This window comes from Hibiscus syriacus, unplaced genomic scaffold (genome assembly GCF_006381635.1).
Source record: "Hibiscus syriacus cultivar Baekdansim isolate YM2019G1 unplaced genomic scaffold, ASM638163v2 tig00111792_pilon, whole genome shotgun sequence".
NCBI lineage: Eukaryota > Viridiplantae > Streptophyta > Magnoliopsida > Malvales > Malvaceae > Hibiscus > Hibiscus syriacus.
In genome coordinates, this window is record NW_024063179.1 from 870,176 (window position 1) to 893,210 (window position 23,035).

At 36.3% G+C, this 23,035-nt stretch overlaps 1 pseudogene; it reads left to right on the forward strand.

Moving 5' to 3' along the window:
* The first annotated feature begins 16,819 nt into the window (after window positions 1–16,819).
* On the forward strand, window positions 16,820–19,001 carry LOC120170781 (annotated as a pseudogene).
* The last annotated feature ends 4,034 nt before the right edge of the window (window positions 19,002–23,035 follow it).

Sequence of the window (23,035 nt, forward strand, 5' to 3'; positions counted from 1 at the left end):
GCTTACGTGAGAAAAAATATTTTTCTCCACATGGGCTTTAGCAAGTAACCTCTGGGGTGCATAGCCTCGTGTTTACGAGTTAAACATTGAGTTTCCTCGCATGGACATGGGGAAATACATCCTCTCGAATTGAAATCAATTCGTTTAAGCCTATAATGGGTGAGGATCGAGAGTCTGGCAGGCCTAATGGGGCACCAGCAAGGATAATTCGAGGGCCCTGTTAGTAATACCAAAACTTTTCCCATCTCATACTGAATTTCTATCTGCAGTTCTTCAAAACCTACAAAAGGGGTAACTCACTCTAACCTTTTCATTGAATTTATTTACTTATTTTGCAAAAAAAAAACATGAAAATTAGAAGAGTATGCATTTATGTTTTATATTTTCATACGAAGCCTGTGAAATAGATGACATGTGGTTAGGGTTTATTTGTCGAATAAAAGCATGAGAGTAAATATCATGTTGGGTAGGTTACATGTAAGTAAGGTTTATAATATACTTTCTTGTTATTTGATTATTCATTGTATATACTGACACATATCTATTTTTGTTTATGGTATTTTGGTATTGTTGCATTGCATGATCATTCATTAAGAAAGGTGTTGGTTCATGAAGTGGTCATTAAAGTAGAAGGCGGTCACAAATGGACAAGAGTTTTCATAACAAGGAAATAAATAATGAAGAAGTGAGGTCATGGTCTGAAGAAACTCAGAGGAATAATGGGGATAGTTTGGCTGAAGAGTATATATTAATACTACCAGAGATCGTTCCAGTTAGTCTTAAGCAAAATGATCTCCAAGGGCTATGTGAAATATGGAAGAGTTAAAAATCTGATATGAGGCATGCATTATGGAAAAAATATGGTGACATACCTCTTTCATTGTATGTTATGGTAAATGAGCCATTGATCAAGGCTCTAATCCAGTTTTGAAATCCATCATATAGTTGTTTCACTTTCAACAAAGAGTACATAGCTCCCACTCTGGAGGAGTACACCTCCCTGTTTCATTTCGAAACAATACACTTGGATAGAATCTACTCAAAGGCGACAAAGTACAACCCTTTAAAAGCAAGCTCGCAAAGATTACCGAAATGGGGGAAAAGTGGGTAGCCGATCGCATCCAAAAGAAAGGAGAATCCGACTGTTTCCCTTGGTCTTGTATTAAAGAACTAATTGTTAAACACACTGATATTGAGAAGAGTATGAAAATGTTCACTTTAGGAATTTATGGCTTAGTGATCTTCCCAAAAGTTATCTGTCATATAGGCTCCGCCGTGGTTGATCTATTTGATCGTTTGGAAAGGAAAATAAATCAGGTTCCTGCAATCTTAGCTGAGACATTCAGTAACTTAACAATTGTAAAAGAGCATAGAGTAGCCGCTTTACTAGGTGCGTTCAGTTGTTTGCTGTGTGAATTCGTAGCCACTTCTGAAAGATTTAAAGAGAATACATCGTCGATTCTTAAGTGTTTATTCTCTATTAATATACTTCCTCACCAAACAATGGTCAGAGCATCTCATAAGAAAAGGCTAGGTTTCACTTTTCAGGAATTTACAACATCACGATATAGTGTGGCGCGTCCTTTGGTTAGCCTATGTTGATATATTATACAAATATGGGGACTCTGATTGGGTAACTCTGTTAGGGTTATGGGGTGAAGTAGGTTAAACTCCGCTAATGGTTTTAAGACAATATGGGGCATGCCAGATCATCCCAGCCACCTCTGGCCTAAGTAAGTCCGAATTTGTATACCACAGAGATCACTACAAGAAAACAACCGGTTAATGTCACATGCTTGGAAGTTAACCTTTTGAACTGATGTGGTAGCAGCTGATGTCATGTTAACACCAGACTATGTGGCTTGGAGGAATGCAAGGAAGAATGACATCATTCCCTTACCTGACTGTGATCAAGTTATTCCTTTAGAGGAACAATTCAAATATGTGCCATCTGAGTAGGAAATACTGAGGAATGAATGTGAAACTGAAATTGCCAAGAAATAAAAAGAGTGTGAAGGTCTTAGACGAGAAAATTTCATGTTGGCCTCAATATTGGGTACCATAACAAACAATTTGAGTTCATGCGAAAAAAGAAAGATGAGGTTGAGGCTGATTTTGTGGACCTATAAAAAGATTACCGAAAGATTAATCGAGCCTAGGAGATTATTGGACTATGAAAGACTTCAGAACAGTGGAAATTGGAACTCAAGGCTGAAAAAGATAGTCGAATTAAGGACATCAGAACTGAAAGAGAATGTCAGGTCAGAGAGCTAGAGGCAAAGAAGAAGACAAGAGATCAATAGCTCAAAGCAAAGAAGAAATTCTGGACTCGTACATTGAGTGGTGAAAGAAAAGAAGCCAAGGAATTGAGATAAAGGTACAACTGAGTAAGAAATAAGAAGATGAGCTCATTTTTGAAGTGCAAGGGTTATAAGCTAAAATTGAGGAGTTCAAAGCTGAAAATCAAGGCCAATTAAGTGAGCTGGAAGAGGAAAAATGAAAAGTCAAAAAGTTGTCAAAGGGTTCAAAATAGAGGTGAATAGCATGCTGAGTGAGCTCGAGATTAGAGGACAAAGAATAGATGAGCTTGAAGCTGAAAATAGGCGAAGCAGTGAATAATTGAAATTAGAAAGACAATATCGAGATCATGTACTCTAAGGCAAGCATGATGAATTTTTCCTTTGGATACAATGATGTGGGGCGAAGAACGACCGAATAGAGGTTTTCACTCAAGAGAAACAAGATATGAAAGCAAGGCATGAGAAGAGTTAGCTCATGCTCAGGCTAAGAATGAAGAGTATAGTGTTTACATCCTACATATAAAAAATTCCTTATTTGTGGAAAATGATCACGTGGGTGACAGATTTAAGGGTTAGCCTCGAAAAGAATACCACTTTGTGAAGAAATGTTTGTGATTTAGAGGATGCTCTGTAAGTTGTGAAGTGTAGATCACTGGTCTTGAGCGCACTATCTGAAGCACCAAGCAGTAATGGCAGAATGCGAGTGATCACTTTGTGCATCCGAAGGTTCATTCAAGAGAATCTATAATGCCAACTGCCCTCTAGTCATTACGTCGAAAACTCATTCGGCATAAAGAATAGCCCCTAAATTAGTGATCACACCCATGTCTTCTTTGCCTTATAAAGATAATAAATAGGTCCCCTATAGATATGAGTGCCAGTTGGATAACGTTGGCGTTCCAAAGGTCACCAAAGGAAAAATATATATGAGGTGGGCCATTTCACCAAAAGTGGGAGATGTTATTCTCCCAATCAGACTAATTAAGCTGAGAAAAGAGCTGCTGATGATAAATGGAAGAGGGTTGAGATATTACTGAAGAATGATGAGTCGATTATTAATAAGCCTATAACGGAAAATAAGGCTGTAGAATTCTTGAAATTTTTAAAGCATAGTGAGTACAACATTGTGGAGTAGTCGCACAAGATGTCGGCTCATATCTCGATCCTAGCTCTTTTGTTAAGCTCCGAGGCACACCGAAATACCTTGTTGAAAGTCTTAAATCAGACTTTCATACCAAAAGATGTGCTAGTGGAAAAGATATACCGGTTAGTTGCAAATATACAAGTCAATAATTGCATCTCCTTCACTAATGATGAAATCTCGTCTGGGATAGTTGGCAATCCCAAGGCCCTGCACATTACCATTTAGTGCAAGGGGAGTGCTAATCGACAATGGCTCAGCACTAAATATAATGCCATTTATAACTTTGAAAAAGATGTCGGTCGATAGTACGCACATGAAAAACTGCTAGAGTATCGTCCGAAAGTTCGACGGAACAAAGAGAGAAATATTGGGGAAGATCGACATCCCCCTAACTATCAGCTCATCAACCTACAAGGTCAAATTCCTGGTCATAGATATTATTCCGACCTATAATTATTTATTAGGAAGGTTGTGGATCCACTAGGTAGGGACAGTGCCATCCACACTGCATCATAAGCTCAAGTTTGTGATCGAAGGAAAGCTGATCTATATTAATACTAAAGAGGATATTATTGCTTTCGTTTCCACCACTACTCCTTACGTAGAAATATATGAGGATGTCGTCGAATGATTCTTCAGATCCTTAGGATTCGTCAATGCCACATTCATGGCTGAGGGGAGAAGGATATCTATTCCCAAGTTGTCGAATTGTACCCAAATGGGATTAAAGCTGACCTTAGGAAGATGGGCCAAGGTTGGGAAGGGGCTAGGAACCCAACTACAGGGATCTGTCAATCTAGTTTCTCCCATCATTAAGAGGGACCACTTTGGTCTGGGATACCACCAGACCCTGAAGGAAAAACTGAAAGGTCTTCAAAAGATCCAGGAGAGAATGAGAGCAAGGCTAGCCGGGAGGATATTAAGTAGGAGCCTTTGACTTTCTCGCCACTGTCTGACATATTCATATCCAGGGGCCATATGTTTTAGGTATGACAGTCATCTGAAGAGTTAGTTGTTGAGGATGCCTTGAGGGATTTAGGCATAAATGTGATATCAGAGGATGAGATTATAGAAGGAAGAGCTATGGGCATTTATCCAGCACCGTCAGCCTTCATGCTAAACAATTGGACTACATAAGAATTACCTGTAGTTTACAAAACTTTTTCAGAGTAATGCACAAGAAACTTTCCATGTTGTCTAAAACCCGAGACAATAGTTAATCTTTTGTAAAGTGTTAATCTATGTCTTTTTAATTATTTAATGAAATATGCATTCCTGTCAATTCACTAAGTGGCAAACGCTCTCTCGTGCATATTTTTCATTATTTATTTATTATTTTTTATTATTTCATTATATTTTGATATGGGAAAAGTATTCTCTTGTATGTATATATGTATATATATATCATCTCGTTTGTTATTCTTTCAGGACCTCCGATATCAAAAGTATGAATGCTGATTACTCTGACCCGGAGATGGATTTTGAGCTGCCCATATGTCAGGGGAAAGTTGAGGGTTGTGATAATGAGGAGGTATGTGACTTACCTTCTGAACTTCTAAAAATGGTGGAAATGGAGGATAAACAGATTTTGCCTACTGAAGAGCCTATTGAAATCTTGAATATGGGATCCGATGAGAATAAGAAATAGATAAAGATTGGCACCACCCTATCTGTTGAGGGATGACAAAGTCTGATCGAGTTGATTCAAGAATACAAAGACATGTTCGCTTGGTCGTATGAGGATATGCCAGGTTTAGATACTGAGTTAGTGGTACACAAATTGTCGATAAAGCCAGAATGTAAACTAGTACAACAAAAGCTCAGAAGGATGAGACCCAAAATGCTATTGAAAATTAAAGAATAAGTGAAGAAACAGTTCGATGTTGGGTTCCTGAAAGTAACCAAGTATCCGAAATGGGTGGAAAACATTGTTCAAGTACACAAGAAAGATGAAAAAGTTCGCATGTGCATTGACTACATAGATTTTAACAGGGCCAGCACGAAATATAATTTCCCTTCGCCACATATAGACACCCTGGTAGACAACTCCCTATTTTCATTCATGAATGGTGTAACATCCCAAATCAGGGTCAGTGACTAAATTGCAAATTTTGAAAACTATATGCTCAGTTTCGAAACAAGTTAAAAGTTCAAGGATTTAAATAGAAAAATTTCAGTGTTAGATTAAATGGTAATTTTTGGAAAGTTTGAAGGGTATAATGGTAATTTCATAAGAAAGATTTTTATTTCTCCTTTATATAGGAGATGGCACGTGGAAAGGGATAAAATAGAAAAGTCTGGAGACTTTGGTTCAACCTTCTTCTTCTTCTCTTCCCGTAAGCTCATGGCAAAGGTAAGTTTAATTTAACGGATAATTCTTGAGTTTTAAACTTAGTTTTGATTCTTGGGGTGATAAGAAAGATTATTTAGAGATTAAAGCATGTTGAAACTCCAAAATGAATGAGTTTTGAAGGATTAAATGTGAAGAGTTTTTAAGTGAATTATTGAAATAGAGGGAGTTAATATATTGTGAAGTTGAATTTGACTTTCAATGGTTAAATTAAGAGATTTGGAGTGATAGAATTGGATTTAGAACATACAGCAAATTTGGTATGATTCTTGAATCTCATAAGGAAGATAGGATTTTGAGGTTAAAGATGATTTACATGGATATAAGTTGGTTCAAGTAATGGTAGTTGAGTTTAATGTCATAAGAGGAGCTTAAAATAGAAGAATTAAGGGAAGAGTTGATGATTTTTGTGCTAAAATGACAATTCAGGGCAATGTGTATCGATGCACATTCATTGTGCACCGATGCATCGAAGATAAATCCCAGAAATTGTTTAAGGTGCATCGATGCACATGCAGTGCATCGATGCATTAATTTAAAAAGAAAACATCGAATAGGATTTATGCATCGATGTATAAGGAGTGCATCGATGCATCCCCATTAAATACAAACATCGAAAGGATTTATGCATCGATGCAGGGTGTGGTGCATCGATGCATACCTTCATTAAAAGATAAAAATGACTCTTCTTTTAGCCCAAGAAATGATAGTTTAAAATATATTAATTAGTATACTGATTAGTATCAATGAATGATTATGTAGATACAGAGCCTAAACAAGTTCTGGAACTTATCAAGTAAGATCGATCAAGGAAAGATAACAGATCGGTATTGACTAGTGAGGCCAGGTGAGTGCGTACTATTAGAATATATGTATTGTATATGGAAATTTGACTTGCAACAAGTCTGTTTCCAATATGTTGAATATATGATTGTATGATTATGTTTGATATTACATGAATATGCTTAGTTGTATTACATGTTAGGTGGTATGAATTTATATGATATGTGTTATATGGCAATGATTTATGTATTATAGGAATTAGATGAGTTATATGAACCTGAGATATAAATTATAGGAGCATGAACTATGTAAAATACCCATGACTTAGGTGATAACAAGAAGAAGTAACTATATAAATATGTAAGATAAGTTATATGGGAAAGAGTTATAAGCTTAAATGAATTTATAATAAATAAGATATATATTAAAAATGTATGAAGACATAGAGAGATATTATAGGAGCTTTTGATGATAATTTATTAGAAGACTTATATATGTGATAAGCCATGTGAAACTGAACTAGATAAATATATGAGATTAGTAAATAAATGATGGGAGATGAGTAATTATGAAAAACATGGAGTTATGATATATATATATAAATAGACTATATGAAAATGAGTACATGATATTAAGTATAAGTATTTATGGAATTAAGACTTGCGATGAGTTGAATTATGATGTTAGATTATACGAGTACACGAATACAAACATGTAGTGCTATGATGTTTATGTGTACATGAGTATATGCCTATGTCTAGATGTTAAGTGCATCTTTATACATGATCTATGTGAATGCATGTGTATGTTATAAACCATGTGAATTAATATAATTGACTTATGTAATTAAAGGAGAATTGAAATAAGGTATGTGATTATAAGATATGTGATAATAAGTTATATGGTTATATGATCATAAAATATAAGACATGTGACAAGAAATGTGTGAGTACATGAAAGTATAATATAACCTATGTGAAAGTGATCAATATGGCTTTTTGGTCTATGTGAATACAAATATATATATGATAATGAGATATGAGACTCTACGAGGATATTACACGATCTATGTGACAGAAAGCTATGAGATTATATGTCTATTTGATACGAATGTGTGAATATGGGACAAACATAAATATTAATGCCCATGTTATGTGTCTTGAGAGCTAGAGGTATAGTTGGCATGCCAAGAGTCGAGGGTCTATATGGTCCTTCAGGACATATATGTATTCTTTAGAACATGTGTGAAGTCTGGTGAGACACATACTTGATCCCTAGTATATGTATATGATTCTTAAGGAATGATATGTGGTCCTTCGGGACATATATGTATTCTTTAGAACATGTGTGAAGTCTGGTGAGACACATACTTGATCCCTAGCATATGTATATGATTCTTAAGGAATGATATGTGGTCCTTATGGACATTATTATATGGCACTTCGGTGCAATTCTACGTGGCACTTCGGTGCATTTATACGAGCTGTGGTGACAGCATTAGTGCACAACCTCTAGAGACTCACATATCATTAGTTCTCATATATGTACATGGGCTAATCAAGAGAAAATAACAAATATGTTTTGTGATATGATAAATTTAATAGCAAGGACATGAGGATGTATAGATTAAGTATATATTAAATGATAGTGACTAATGATGATTTATATGTATGCATGTATTGCTTATTAGATAATCTGATATGATTTATCTGATGATATCAGTATGGCTTGGTTAATTGAATGATATGTTGAGTAAAAGAATGGGTATAAGAGGATATAATTATAAGATATAAATGTTAAGAATATTGATAGTGAACAAAGGGTAGAGATTTAAAATGATGTGTGATATGTATATGTTATATATATATATAATGTTATATCATTTTGATATGGTATTATAAGATTGTATGTTCATGCATGTGTGATTAGTTAGAGTTCTTTTATAATTTAATGCCTCATTAAGTCATTGACTTAGCGTGCGATTGTTTCACACGTAGGTTAATGAAGCGATAAGAGAAGCGAAGAGGAGCAAGACAGGTTAGCAACTCCCTTACAAAAATTTCAGATCAGAAAATAGATGATTTAAATGGGTTTGGTTAATTTGAATATATTTGGCATGTACTAGTTGATTGAGTTAAAGATGCTCTGATCGATTTTGGTTATTGGGGTCAATTTATGTCAATAAACCGCTATTATTTTAATGAAAGTTTTAAATTTTCTTTGAATTTTGATCAAGAGTCAAAGTTTGAAAAGTCAAAGTGACACCTCAGACTCGTATTCTGTTCGGGTACGGGTTGGGGTGTTACAAATGGGTTTTCGGGTTACAATAAAAAAATGCATATGGAACATATGGAAAAGACTACGTTTATCATCTTGTGGGCACATTTTGCTACAAGGTGGTGTCGTTTGGGCTAAAGAACGCAAGGGAAACCCACCAGAGAGCCATGGTTACACTGTTCCATGACATTCCATGACATGATGCATAAAGAAATAGAATTCTATGTCGATGATATGATTTTTAAGGCCAAAACGGAAGAAGAACTTGTAGAGAATCTGAAGAAACTCTTCCAAAGGTTAAGAAAATGTCAGCTGAAACTCAATCCAAGTAAGTGTACCTTCGGGGTAACATCTAGGAAATTATTAGGGTTTGTAGTGAGCAAAAAAGGATTAAAGTAGATCCGGACAAAGTCAAAGCCATTCAGAATTTACCACCCCCATAAACATAAAAAGAAGTTCGAGGATTCTTGGGAAGATTAAAATATATTACCCGTTTATTTCACAATTAACCGAAAAGTGTGATCCCATTTTTCACCTTCTCCGTAAAAATAACCCAGGCGTATGGAATGATGATTGCCAATGAGATTTTGAAGTAATAAAAGGATATTTGTCAAATGCTCTGATATTAATGCCACCAATCTTAGGCAAACCATTAATTTTTTACCTGCCAATCTTGGAGAATTCAATGGGGTGTTTATTAGGGCAGCATGACCAAACCGAGAAAAAAGAGAGAGCAATATACTACATCAACAAAAAGTTCACTGATTGCAAGCCAAGGTACTCACTAATCAAAAAGTTGTGTTGTGCTCGAGTTTGGACTACTCGAAGGCTTAGGCAGTATATATTGTATCATACTACTTGGTTGATCTCCAAACTTAATCCTCTAAAATATATAATGGATGTGTCTGCTTTATGAAAGATTGGCTCTTTGGCATATTTTATTATCTGAGTTTAACATCCAATATGTAAGCCAAAAAGTAGTTAAAGGAAGTGTTATAGCTTATTTCCTTGCAAGCAGGGCTTCGGAAGAATATGAATCGATGAACTTTGATTTCCCAAACGAAGATTTGATGGTTATTTCAGCTGAAGAAACAATTTCCTCTACTGATGAATATTAGAAAATGAATTTTGATGGTGCCTCGAACGCCTTGGGACACAAGATTGGGGCAATTTTAGTCTCACCTAGTGCAGAACACTACCCTTTCACCAGTTGGCTGAACTTCGATTGCACAAACAACATAACCGATTATGAAGTGTGTATTATAGGTCTCATAGCTGCCATTGAGCGTAAAGTAAAAATACTCAAAGTGTATGAGGGTTCAGCTCTGGTAAATTATCAGCTTAAAGCGAATGGGAAACGAAAGACCCCAAGTTGGTGCAATACCGTAAGTTGGTCGTGGAGTTTATCAAAGAGTTTAAGGAAGAGACATTCCATTACCTTCCTAGAGAATAGAATCAAATGGCGGATGCTCTAGCCACAATGGCAGCATACTTCAAAGTCAATGAACATTAAAGTATGATGCATATTAAGATGCAAACTTACGAGTATCCAGCCCACTGCTATAGCATAAAAGAGGAAGATAATAGAAATCCTTGGTATTATGATATCCTACAATACATCATATATCAAAGCTACCCTGAGCAGGCAACTAAGAATGATAAAAGAACTATTCAAAGAATGGTTGTAGCATATATGCTTGATGACGAGATCTTGTACAAGAAAAGTCATGATCAAGTTTGTTGAGGTGTGTGGATGGCAAAGAAGCTAAAACGATCATAGAAGAAGTGCATGAGGGAGTATGTGGTACCCAAACTAATAGACATGCAATGGCTAGACAAATAATGAGATTTGGATATTATTGGTCGACCTTGGAAACCGATTATATAAACTATGCCAGAAAATGTCACAAATTCCATATTTATGGAGACAAGCTCCATACCCTACTCATCCATTACACATAATAACTATTCTGTGACCATTCTTTGTGTAGGGCATGGATGTCATTGGGAAAATCTCACCCAAAGCTTCAAAAGTCATCGTTTCATATTGGTGGAAATAGATTACTTCACTAAGTGGGTAGAAGCGTCTTCCTATGGGAATGTCACTCAGTCAACAATTTACAAGTTCCTAAAGAAAGAGATTATTTGTCGATATGGGCTACTAGAAAGGATTATCACCAATAATGCCTTGAATTTAAGCAACAAGATGAAAGATTTAGTATGTAAAAGTTCCAAATAAAACACCATAATTCCACCACTTATCGCCCAAAGATGAATGTGGTAGTAGAGGCAGCCAATATGAACATCAAGAGGCTCATAGAGAAAATGATTGAGACTTATAAAGATTGGCATGAGAAGTTACCATTTTCTATGTTTGTCTATCAAACTTCAATAAGGATGTCAACTGGGGCAACTCCATTTTCTTTAGCCTATGGGATGTCAACTAGATGAAGTAGAATGAGTGCAAAGTAGGTATGATCAGCTGAATCTGATAGAGGAGAAAATATTAAAAGCTATTCGTCATAGACAAATGTACCAGAAGCGTATGATGAGGGCACATAACAAAAACGTTCGCCCATAAGAGTTTCAGGAAGGAGATCTGGTACTAAGAAAGATTCTGTCAATTCAAAGGACTTCAGTGGTAAATGTTTACCGAATTAGGAGGGACCTTATGTTGTAAAAAAGGCCTTTTCCGGAGGAGCTTTGATCCACACCAAAATGGATGAACAAGAGTTACCTAACCTGTGAATTATGACACTGTCAATAAGTTCTTTGCCTAAAGAATGAAAAAGAAAAAAGAAAAAGAAAAGAAAGAAAGAAAATGAAAAAAAAATATGGGAAAAGAAAGAAAGGCAAAAGAAAAAGAGAATAAACAAAATGGAGGTTCAAGATGAAAACCCGAAAAGGGCGTCTTGAAACCAGAGGAGGTCTCAAGTTGAAAACCCGCGCAAACATCTTGAAAGTTGTGTAAATTCAGAATTCGTGCATGGTGAAAGTTCTGAATTAGTTTTAAAGACTTGAAATGGTGGTCAGAGTTAGGACTAGAAATCAAAAAGGATGGGATAACCAGAAAAGAAATGAAGAACACATGAGATTCAAATATTGGTTTATGGCATCTAACATTCGGGGAATTTGGTAGTACATGGAAATTCCACACCTTTGTGCATTGTCACTATCCTTAAGATCCCTTTGACAGAAGCTACACTCGAGTCATTTTGCGACGTGCCAGTTCAAAAGCATTCGTACTATTGATATCTGAGGACGCCTACTGTGTTTTCTTTTAATTATTCCAATTAAAATTTGTCATGTATTCACCCAAAAAGTCTTTATATAAATTAAAAGAGGTCTTTTTATTTGTTAAAACCATGTTGCAAGCATCTTAATTAAGAATAAAAACATATAGATTAACTCGAAAACATAAGATCATCGTGTATTATTGTACAAAAAGTTTTGAAAAAGTGCAGGAGTTTCGAAGCTGAAAAAGGCTTTAGCATGAGGCTTACATGATGTTGGGCTACAGAAAGTTAAAGCCTTAGGCTACGCGTAAAATCTCAACAAGGTGGGATAATCCAAGAGGTTTGTCTCTGATCAAATAACGGGTCGTGAGTAGTATCTGGGTTCAAGAGTAAAGAGATTCAGAGTAACGTTCAACCAAAGAGTATCCGACCAGAGTTGTCAGTCAGGATGAACTACTTTTGATTTCTCGTGCCCAAAATTCGACTAAATTACAAGGATGTAGACAAAAGAGAGTTCTCATTTGAAATAGAAAATACCCTAAAAAACTGCACCATTGCACTCATTTTAGGCATAATTAGGGTCATGACATAAAATGCATGATAATGATAAATGCGATTGAGTACTTACATGTTCTCTAAAAGGAAAAGATGAAGATGTAATGACCCAACATATAAGTAACCAATTCAAATTTCCATGGTTGGTGGTGGCAAGACAATCTCCCACAGGAGAAGTCACTTCCTAAAGATTATCCTACCAAAACTTTCAGGTATGATGTTTTCGAATCCTTAAACACATACTAACAAGTGTTAATGCTTAATTTTCAGATTTGATATTCTTAAAGACAAGATAATTGAACTCGATTCAATCTTCCATGAAGAACAATGGAATGAAACAACATCCCCAGATATAATTTTCCCTCAAGAAGAAATGGAGCAGATCCCTCTCTTTCAAGATTTGATATTCCCTGAGTGATAGTGGAACAAGTATACCTCGATTCAATCTTCCTGAAGAACAGTGGAATGAATCAACGTCCCCAGATTTGATTTTCCCTCAAGAAGAAAGAACAGATCCTCTCTTTCAAGATTTATATTCTTGAAGATAAGAGAAGTAAATCGAACTCGATTCAATATTCTCTGAAGAATAGTAGAATGAATCAACATCCCAATATCTGATTTTCCCTCAAAAAGAAGCGGAACAAATCTATCTCTTTCAAGATTTGATATTGTCTGAGTGACAGAGGAACAAGTCTACCTCGATTCAATCTTCGCTGAAGAACAGAGGAATGAATCAACGTCCCCAGATCTGATTTTCTCTCAAGATAAAGCGGAAAATCCATCTCTTTCAAGATTTGATATTCCCTGAGTGACAGTGGAACAACTCTACCCCAATTCAATCTTCCCTGAAGAACAGTGAAATGAATCAAAATCCTCATATTGATTTTCCTCAACAAGAAGTAGAACAAATCCCTCTCTTGCAAGATTTGACGTTCCCTGAGTGACAGTGGAACAAGTCTACCTTGATTTAATCTTCCCTGAAGAACAGTGGAATGAGTCAACATTTCTTGATCTGATTTACCCTGGAGGAGCAGTGGAGCAAACCTCTCATGAGACTCCAGAGCATAGATTTGATCAGACAAAAACTCGTTGTCTCTTCGCCTTTTCCTTTTCTTGTTAACACAAGAATGTGCAAAGAGGGGCAGTTGTAGACACGCGTTTTTGTCCGGGTTCGAATTTAACATTATTTATTATTATTTAATATTATTATTTAATATTATTATTATTATTAATTTTATTTTATTATTTTTAGATTACAAATCAGGCCCAAAAAAGGTCCAAACCTAAATTACAGGCCCAAAACCAATTACAAGCAAGCCCAAACCCGGATGCAACCCAAGAATTTAGGAAACCCTAGCTGCACCAAGCCTCCGGCCACCACTCCATCTCAACCGTTGGATCAGATCTTATCCAACGGTCCAAATTAACCCATATTAGGGTTTTGACCTAAAGACGTCTACCACCACAGGCCAAGCCACCGTCGCAACGCGCTCCTCGAGTGAGTTGTACGCTCACATGGTTCCCCACTTCCGAGGACTACCACCACCGGATTTATCGCCAGCTGCCTCGGGGCGGACGAAGATAGCATTGGGGTAATGTTTTTACCCCCTGTGTTATTGCCGTCACCGCCAAACACCGTCCTCGGTCAGAGCATCCATAGCCAAAAAAGAGAAACAAAAAGGAATCAAAGGCTCTCTCTTTCTATTTTCATGCAAAACGAAAATTCCAAGAGGGGAAGACTCCTCTATATACAATACAACAACAAAAATATCAGGGAAAGCGGAGGATTTTCGGGGGTAGTAACGAAGATCTGAGATTTTTTTAAAGAAAAGAGAATGAGAAAGGGGGAGGATCGAGAACCAAACAAATATAAAAGGGAAGATAACACAAAGCAAATAGGGCTCATTTCAGAATAAAAAAAGAAAGAAAAAATCGAGAGACAGGAAAGGAGAACTTACCACTCAAAGCCACGCATCTCGCCACTAGAGAAAAGAGAAACCACCGGAAACCGAATGTAACCCCTTCATTTCCCTTTGATCTAGGACGCTAGGGTTGGTTTTAGGTTAAGTGGGGTGTATTTTTTAGTTAAGGGAATGACGAGTGACATTTTAAAAAAAAATTAGATCTCCGACCGCCGTAGGAGATGGTGGAGGGTTCGGTGAGTGGTGGTCGGAGGCTGTCGACCTCTCCCCGGCGAGGGAGGAAAGAGAGAAACTAGATAAAAAAGGCTATCTCCTTTTAGAGAGAAAGCAAAATGAAAAATGAGGAGATTAGGCCATTTTAGGTCGGTTTATGGATATATATACCCTCCTCATACAACGTCATTTAGGGGGAGAGGTTGTGCGTTTTGGGAACATGGGAAAATCATTCTCGCAGCCCTTGTGCATTGTAAATTTTCATTTTGGTCATTGTAATGAAGTTTTATTTATGTTTAGTTGGATCTCAAGTTTTACTCTGTCTTTATTTTAGTCAATGCCCTTATTTACACGTGTTTTGGGTAAATATTTGTTTCAGTCCCTAGATTTTAATGGTTTCATTTTAATCTGAATTGTGATACTAGTTAAATTACATGTCCAGTACCTAGGTTGCATGTTATTCTTGTTTATGGCCATGATTTTTGCTTGTTTTACAATTTAATCCTCAAATTTAATATTTTTAGTTCTGAATGGCGTTATTAGTTTATTTACAATTCTAGTGCCTAGTTTGTATAATATTTGCAATGATTACCCTAGGCTTTGCTGGTTTTGCAGTTTGGTCTTTAAAGTTTTTATCTTTTTGTTATATTTTAGTGCGGTCTATTCGACTTGTGTTGTGTTTTGACCTTATCTTGTTTGTTGCATGTTATTAGGTAGCTATTAAATGTGCATGGGTTCGATCAATATATGTATATTAGTATTTTTTAAATATATATATATATATATTAAATATTATTTTGTGCGGAAATTTTATAGAAACGCGCCTTAACTGACAAGGAGTGTGTTTCCAAGAATTTTTCGAACAAAATAATACATTTTATTTTCGAATGAACTCTTTAAATATTTAACATGTGTATTTTATCTATGAGTTAAAACAATGTTATTTTGTGTGGGGAATCTATGGAAATGTGCCTTAACTGACAAGGATCATGTTCCTAATGATATTTCATACAAAGTAATACCTTTTTATATCCGAGTTGTTTTAAAAATTATTGTGTATATATGATTTATTAAAATTAGGGAAATATTATTTCGTGTGGAGAATATATGGAAATGCCCCCTTAACTAACAAGGAAGGTATTTTCGAGAATTGTTCGTACAAAATAAAACTCCTTTTAATTTTTCTAAAAAGGATCACAATTTAAATGTATATTCATGTTTGCCAATTTCAACATCCATATTACTATAATCACTTAGGTACCGATTTCGGGTGTTGTGGGATGCTAATCCTTCTCCACACATAATCGACTCCCAAACTCTTTTCCAAAACGAATTTCTGGTTAAACGCATATCATTTTTTTACTTTTAAAATTATTTTTCTTAAAATTATTTTAAAGGATATTTTTTAGGTACTCGACCTACTACCCAAAGGTTGATGTTGACTCCAAATCTTTTTATTTATACATTTATTTTAAAACCCAACCTTTTCCAAGATTAAGTTGGATCGTTCCCCACCGTATCCCTAAAAAGCTTAAGAACAGTTCCGACAACTAGTTTTTTTTTAAAAAAAAATCAAGTGAAACTCTTCACATCGATGTGACGAGTTCTCTTTTTAATTTTTAAAATAATTATTGAATTTAAAAATAAAAATATATATTTCTAAAGGACTCATCACATCAGCGTGACAAATCTATATAAATATATTATAATATTAACTCACGTGGGTCCACAAATTTGAGACCATTAAAAAAATATTTTTTGACCAAATCCGTCAAGTTAACGTGACGAGTTTGTGTTGCACTGTAACATTTACTATAGATTGCAAAATAAATTCATAACTGGCCTATTGAGCCAATTAATTTAGCCGCCAAAAAAACCGAAATTGATATTAGTCCATTTTAGTAATACATGAGGAAGCCCAAGTTTTAATAGTAAAATGGCTCAAATAGCCCAATAGTAATACATGATGAAATTCTGGGCTTATTCGGACCAAAATTTTCCGGGAAACCATTAAAGATGGCAAATTCTCTAGGGTTTTCTGTTATCATTCGCCAAACCTTCTTGGACTACCCATTTATTGTGCTGCAGGCAGAAATCTAAAGAGTTCAATAAAATAATGGTAGGAGTTTTCGAAGTTGGCGCAGTTCCGTTTAATCCCAACGGCTGGGGTCCTCCGGAATCCACTGCCTCTACCGTATCAGCCACTACCACTCTCCCTCTCCACGTTCCCTTCGCTCCCTTCTCTCGCTCGGAGAAGCTGGGCCGAATCGCCGACTTCACCCGCAATTTCCCTTCCTCGGCCGCCAACCCATCCAACCGTCCTTCGTCGAGACACGGCCCCGGAAATCCTTCCGACTCGCCGTTTGATTTCTCCCTCGACCTCGATGCTTTCCCTTTGGCTAACCCTGAAGACGATTCCTCCTTCCGTTTAGTCGATGCGAAGCCTCCGCCGCGGCCTAAGTTCGGTCCTAAGTGGCGGTTCAATCAAAATAGACCCCAACTCCCTCAACGACGAGATGAAGAGGTCGAGGCTCGCAAGAGAGAGGCCGAGAAAGAACGAGCTCGACGTGACCGGCTTTATAATCTCAACCGGTCCAACCAGAACCAGCAACGACGGGAAGCCGCGGTTTTCAAGTCGTCCGTGGATATCCAACCTGAATGGAACATGCTGGACCAGATCCCTTTTTCAACGTTCTCCAAATTATCCTTCACCGTCCCTGAACCGGAAGATTTACTCATCTGCAGCGCTTTGGAGTATTACGATCGGTCCTTTGATCGAATCACGCCGAAGAACGAACGGAGACTCGAAAGGTTCAAGAACAGAAACTTCTTTAAAGTCACTACGACTGACGACCCGGTTATACGAAGGTTGGCTAACGAGGATAAAGCGACGGTTTTTGCTACGGACACGATTCTGGCTACCTTAATGTGTGCACCCAGGTCAGTTTATTCATGGGATATTGTTATTCAACGTGTTGGGAACAAGTTATTTTTCGATAAAAGAGATGGGTCGCAATTGGATTTGTTGTCTGTCCACGAGACATCTCAGGAGCCATTACCTGAAGCTAAAGATGATATTAACTCTGCTTATTCCTTGAGCGTTGAAGCTGCATATATAAATCAGAATTTTTCACAGCAGGTTTTAGTTAGGGATGGGAATAAGGTTAGTTTCGATGAGCCGAATCCCTTTGCCAAAGAAGGCGACGAAGTGGCTTCTGTTGCTTATAGGTATAGGAGATGGAAGCTTGATAATGATATCCAGTTAGTTTGTCGGTGTGAGGTTCAGAGTGTTGTTGATGTTAATAACCAGAAGTCTTTCCTTACTTTGAATGCGCTTAATGAGTTTGATCCCAAGTACTCTGGTGTTGATTGGAGGCAGAAGTTGGAGACTCAAAGGGGTGCGGTTTTGGCTACCGAGTTGAAGAACAATGCAAATAAGTTTGCTAAATGGACTGCACAAGCGATTTTAGCCAATGCTGATTTGATGAAATTGGGATATGTTTCGAGGGTGCATCCCAGGGATCATTTTAACCATGTGATATTGGGTGTTGTTGGTTACAAACCGAGGGATTTTGCTTCTCAAATTAATCTCAATACTGCGAATATGTGGGGGAATTGTGAAGTCTATTGTCGACTTGTGTATGAAGTTAAATGAGGGGAAATATGTGCTTGTGAAGGATCCTTCCAAGCCTCAAGTGAGGATTTATGAGGTTCCAGCTGATGCTTTTGAGAATGATTATGTGGAAGAACCATTGCCAGAGGAGGAACAGGTTCAGCCTCCAACTGAGGATGCTGAAGGTGGGGAAGCAAATGGCACTACAAATGATGTCGAGGATAAAGAGGTTGAGGCACAAGCTTAATGGTAAAAACTTTTTTATTTAACTTCAAATTAGGTTTAGAGTTAAGTGGATGCTTTAATTGTTCAATTGCATGTCATGTTGGATTGTTGCAGTTGTCCTGATGTTTCCATTGTTGTTGCTACTGCGTATGGGTTCGTTGCCAAATTCTGGTATTTATGGAGACATACAATGCAGATGATGTTCAATTTGTCTCAAAAGACCAGAGTTTAAACTAAGATTCATATTCAACAACAATTTTCTTTTCAGTTGATCTAAATTTGAGATGTCCTGTGTTGTAGTATTTCAGAGAAACCCTTTTTCCCTCTCCTAAGTCGTGTGTGAATGAATGAATGATTGAAATTTAACAAGGTTTTCCCCAGAGCTAAATTACAAACCAATGATATTTGCTTTGTTTTGTTTGTTTTGGAACAAGAGCCAAATTACATTCCTTTGTAAGAGTATTCTCTTATATTGCATAGCAGGTAGGATTGAACTGACAATAGCTACCAAATGATTATTAGGGAGAATCAATAAGAAGCAACTAAATAAAATGGATATTTTTTCATTTCGTTGAACATTTATACGTCATTGATGAAATTTGTTACATAATTCGTCATATAATGGTTTGTAACGTTACCACACACAAATTGAAATTGTCATTTTCGAATATCATGAGCTTCCTCAAGGTATCCCATGTTCAAATCAGGACCCACGGTGCCCTGATCAGCGGACATCATTATAGGTGAAAATGACAAGAAAAAGGATTAATAGAAAAGCGTGAACAAATCATTGTAAAAACATCCTTCTTTCCCCCCTAGGAATCACCATTTGCTTCCTTAGCCTTGCGTTTGTTGTTGCTCTTCTTGCTCTTTGTGAAGCAGAAGCATGAACACCCTGGGAGGTGAAGCCAGAACCTCATGTTCCGTATACTGGTAGATCAGAATATTTGCAGGAAACGAGATCTATATATAGAGCTCAAGCATCGGTATATTTGATCGCGATTGCATTATTCTCTTATTCATTTTTGTCCTACGGATTCCATTAATATTCTTCCTTGTTATTGCTAAGAAGATGCCTTGCTTCACAATGATACATTCTTTTGAAACTTTGGGAAATTGGTTTACTTCAACACCACAGGAGGCTTAACTTGAAGAACAATCTTTGCCAGCCACAATAAATGTAGGGATTCTATTATTATTTCTCCTTGTGGACAAGCTTTAAATATGACATTAATCTTTATATTATTTTAAAGAGTTAATTGCATCATTTGTCATTCGTTTTTAAAATGGTCCCTAAACTTGTAAATGTTCTAATTATATCCCTAAACTATGATTATCATTGTAAATTAGTCCTCAAACTTTTGAACATTTCAATTTCATCCCAAACAATTACCTTCATTCTAAATTTGTCCCTAAACTTTTTTAACATTCCAATTTCATCCTAAACTATACACATCTACTAATCACTTCTCTTATTAATAAAACCGGTAGGCCAAGTTATATTATTATATATTTGGGAAAAAATTAGGTTAAATTATGGTTGAAACTAATTATATGTTTAGATGAATTTGGGACGAAATTGAAATGTTCATAAAGTTTTGGCACCGATTTAGAAAGAGGTCATAGTTTAGGGATGAAATTAAAATATTTAAAAGTTTAAGGATCAATTTAAAATGAGTGTTATAATTTCGCGATGCCATTCACTCTATTTAAAATTCGGATTCTATATTTTTATAATATTAAGTCCTTGTACCATTTTTTTATTTAATAATATTTTTCTAATTTATGTTTAATTTTAATATTAATTGTTATCTAACCGAAAACCCTATAAATTAACCCATAAGTTTAATTCTTTTTAATATACTATAAATGTAGGGAGACTTTTATAGCTGAAAGTATCTCTCATCACTCCTATTTTCAACGACATGTCTCACATCCTTTGCCTATAAAATTTTACACTTACACACCTCTCTCACACAGCTTCCATTTCTTTGCCTAGAAATGGGGTTTTCCAAGGACTAGTTCATGATCCTCATCTTGGTCTTGACAATGGTGTTTGCCAATTCCACCAGTACCCTTGATGAGGCCAGCTGCAAGTCATGCATTTTGGGTCATCGTAAGGTTGAAGATCGAACTGAGAAATCGATGGATTCCGAGATAAAATCATCGCCGACTTGCCAGAAAACGAAAAGCTATTAGCTATGAAGCGATTAAGGAAAACGCAGCCCGGTGCAACCGACCTGAGTGTCAACGCGGTAAGCCAGTCAACCCTTACACCACGGTTGCCACTACGTCACAGGTTGCCGGAGGATCACTGATTGATGAAGATGACATGTGGTCTTGCTTTTGTTTCTTCTTCTTGTTGGTTCCTCAGATAATCTTATATTATTGTCATGCTTAGTTTTTACAGGATTTGCTACAATCAATAAACATGCAAAATATGGCATTTAAGCAATTGAGTTTGACACACATGAACATGGTTTTCAGAACCGGACCGGTTAGCGAACCGGCCATGCTATCGGTTCATTGGTTCAACCGGTCAAATCGATCCGGCCGGTCGGAAGAACCGGACGACGTTATAATTATTTAAAAAATTAAATAAAAATACCAAAAATATTAATAAAAATTAATTTTTTAAATCACAAGTCATAACATCTATAAATTAAAAACCATAAAATCAAGTGAAACAAAATGATTCAAATTAACTACAATATAATATTGAGAAAATAAACTCAGTGACCAAAAATGCCTTATAATATACGATTTTAACCAACTTTTTTTGGATTTGCCAAAATGACCAACTAAATCGCAATGCGATCGATAATTCGCAACGCGATCTCCGGTATCGCAAATCAGTTTCCAGATTTGCAACGCGATTCTGACTATCGCATTGCGATTTCCCAAATTCGCGTTGCGATTTTCCTAAATCGCAATGCGAATTAGGAAAATCGCAATGCGATTTAGTAAATCGCAACGAGATTCTGACTATCGCAATACTGAATTTCAAATTCGCAACTTGATTTCTGAATTCGTAACAGGTTTTAATTTCGCAACACAAATGTTTTGGGTATATAAATACGCAGCAGCAGCAACTCATAACCTAAATCCCTAAATCGCAACTCATTCCATCTCCATCTATCACTCTCTTCGGCGATATCCGTTCCTATATCCAACGACATCTTTCCCCATCCGGCAACAGGTTTTAGTTTCGCAGCTCGTTTGTTTAGTAAATTAATTTACAATAATGAAATCATCTAATGTTGATCATGTTTGGATAGATTTGTGTTTTGGAGGGTCATGGGAGAATGTTCATGGTGTTTTACAATATATGCCTTTACCCATGAATCTTCAACTAAAACTGTCATTAAAAAGTTAACTTATGAAACTCTAATGTTACGTATTGCAAATAAATTGAATTTAGAGCCCCTAAGTGGATTTAGGCTATCTTATCAGAGAAATGGTAAAGTTTATTTGTTAACCGACAATGAAGATGTTGAACGATTTATTGCTTACATTAGTGTTTCAAGTGATGATGTTACATTGTATATTGTTGAACCTAGAAGTAATGAAGTTGGGTCAGTAGCGGGTAGTAATCAACTAAGTTTTTCAACCCCAGTTTATGGTACTCAAAATTTAATGGTTCCACCACAATTTCATCACCAAGCAAATATTGTTTCACCACCTTTCCAATACCAAACACAATCTCAAAACCCACAACCTTTCCCTAATCCAAATCCCAATCAACTTTCAGCACCAAATTCCGCTTTTCGTATTGACCAATTAGACGATGATGAGCCAACAAAAAAAAATTGTGAGTACTAGTCAGTATTCGAAATTTGATCTTGGTCAATACCAGGACTTTGATCTCGGTCAATACTCGGATTTTGATGATTTTTCAGAAGAAGAAACAGACCCTGCGTGTAATGATTTTGATATTGGTCAATACCCGAATTTTGATGATGAAACAGCCGTTGCCGAGGAAGATGTTGTTGATGATAATGAGGAGAAAGTTACGACTGTAAATGAACATGTTGAACATCCATTCTGTAATTCATATAACACTGAAGAAGAAAAAGAAGAAGAAGAAATCCCCAAAGAAAAGTCCCCGAAGAAAATGCCACGGGAGTATAACTGGAATATGCCAGAATTACTTCAGATACCAGAAGAAGAGTTGGTCAAGATAGCAGTTGATTGTCACACAAAAATTATTCGTATCAAGAAAGATGATTGTTTTGATACAAAGGAAGACTTGAAGATAGCTTTGTATACGAAATCTGTGGAAGATGACTATCAACTAAAAGTTAACAAATCAAGCAAAGATTGTTTCGAAACAAGGTGTATGATTGACAAAAACTATATGTGGCGTATGATTGCAAAGAGGATAAAAGATTGCGAAATGTTTCAAGTTAGGATTTTT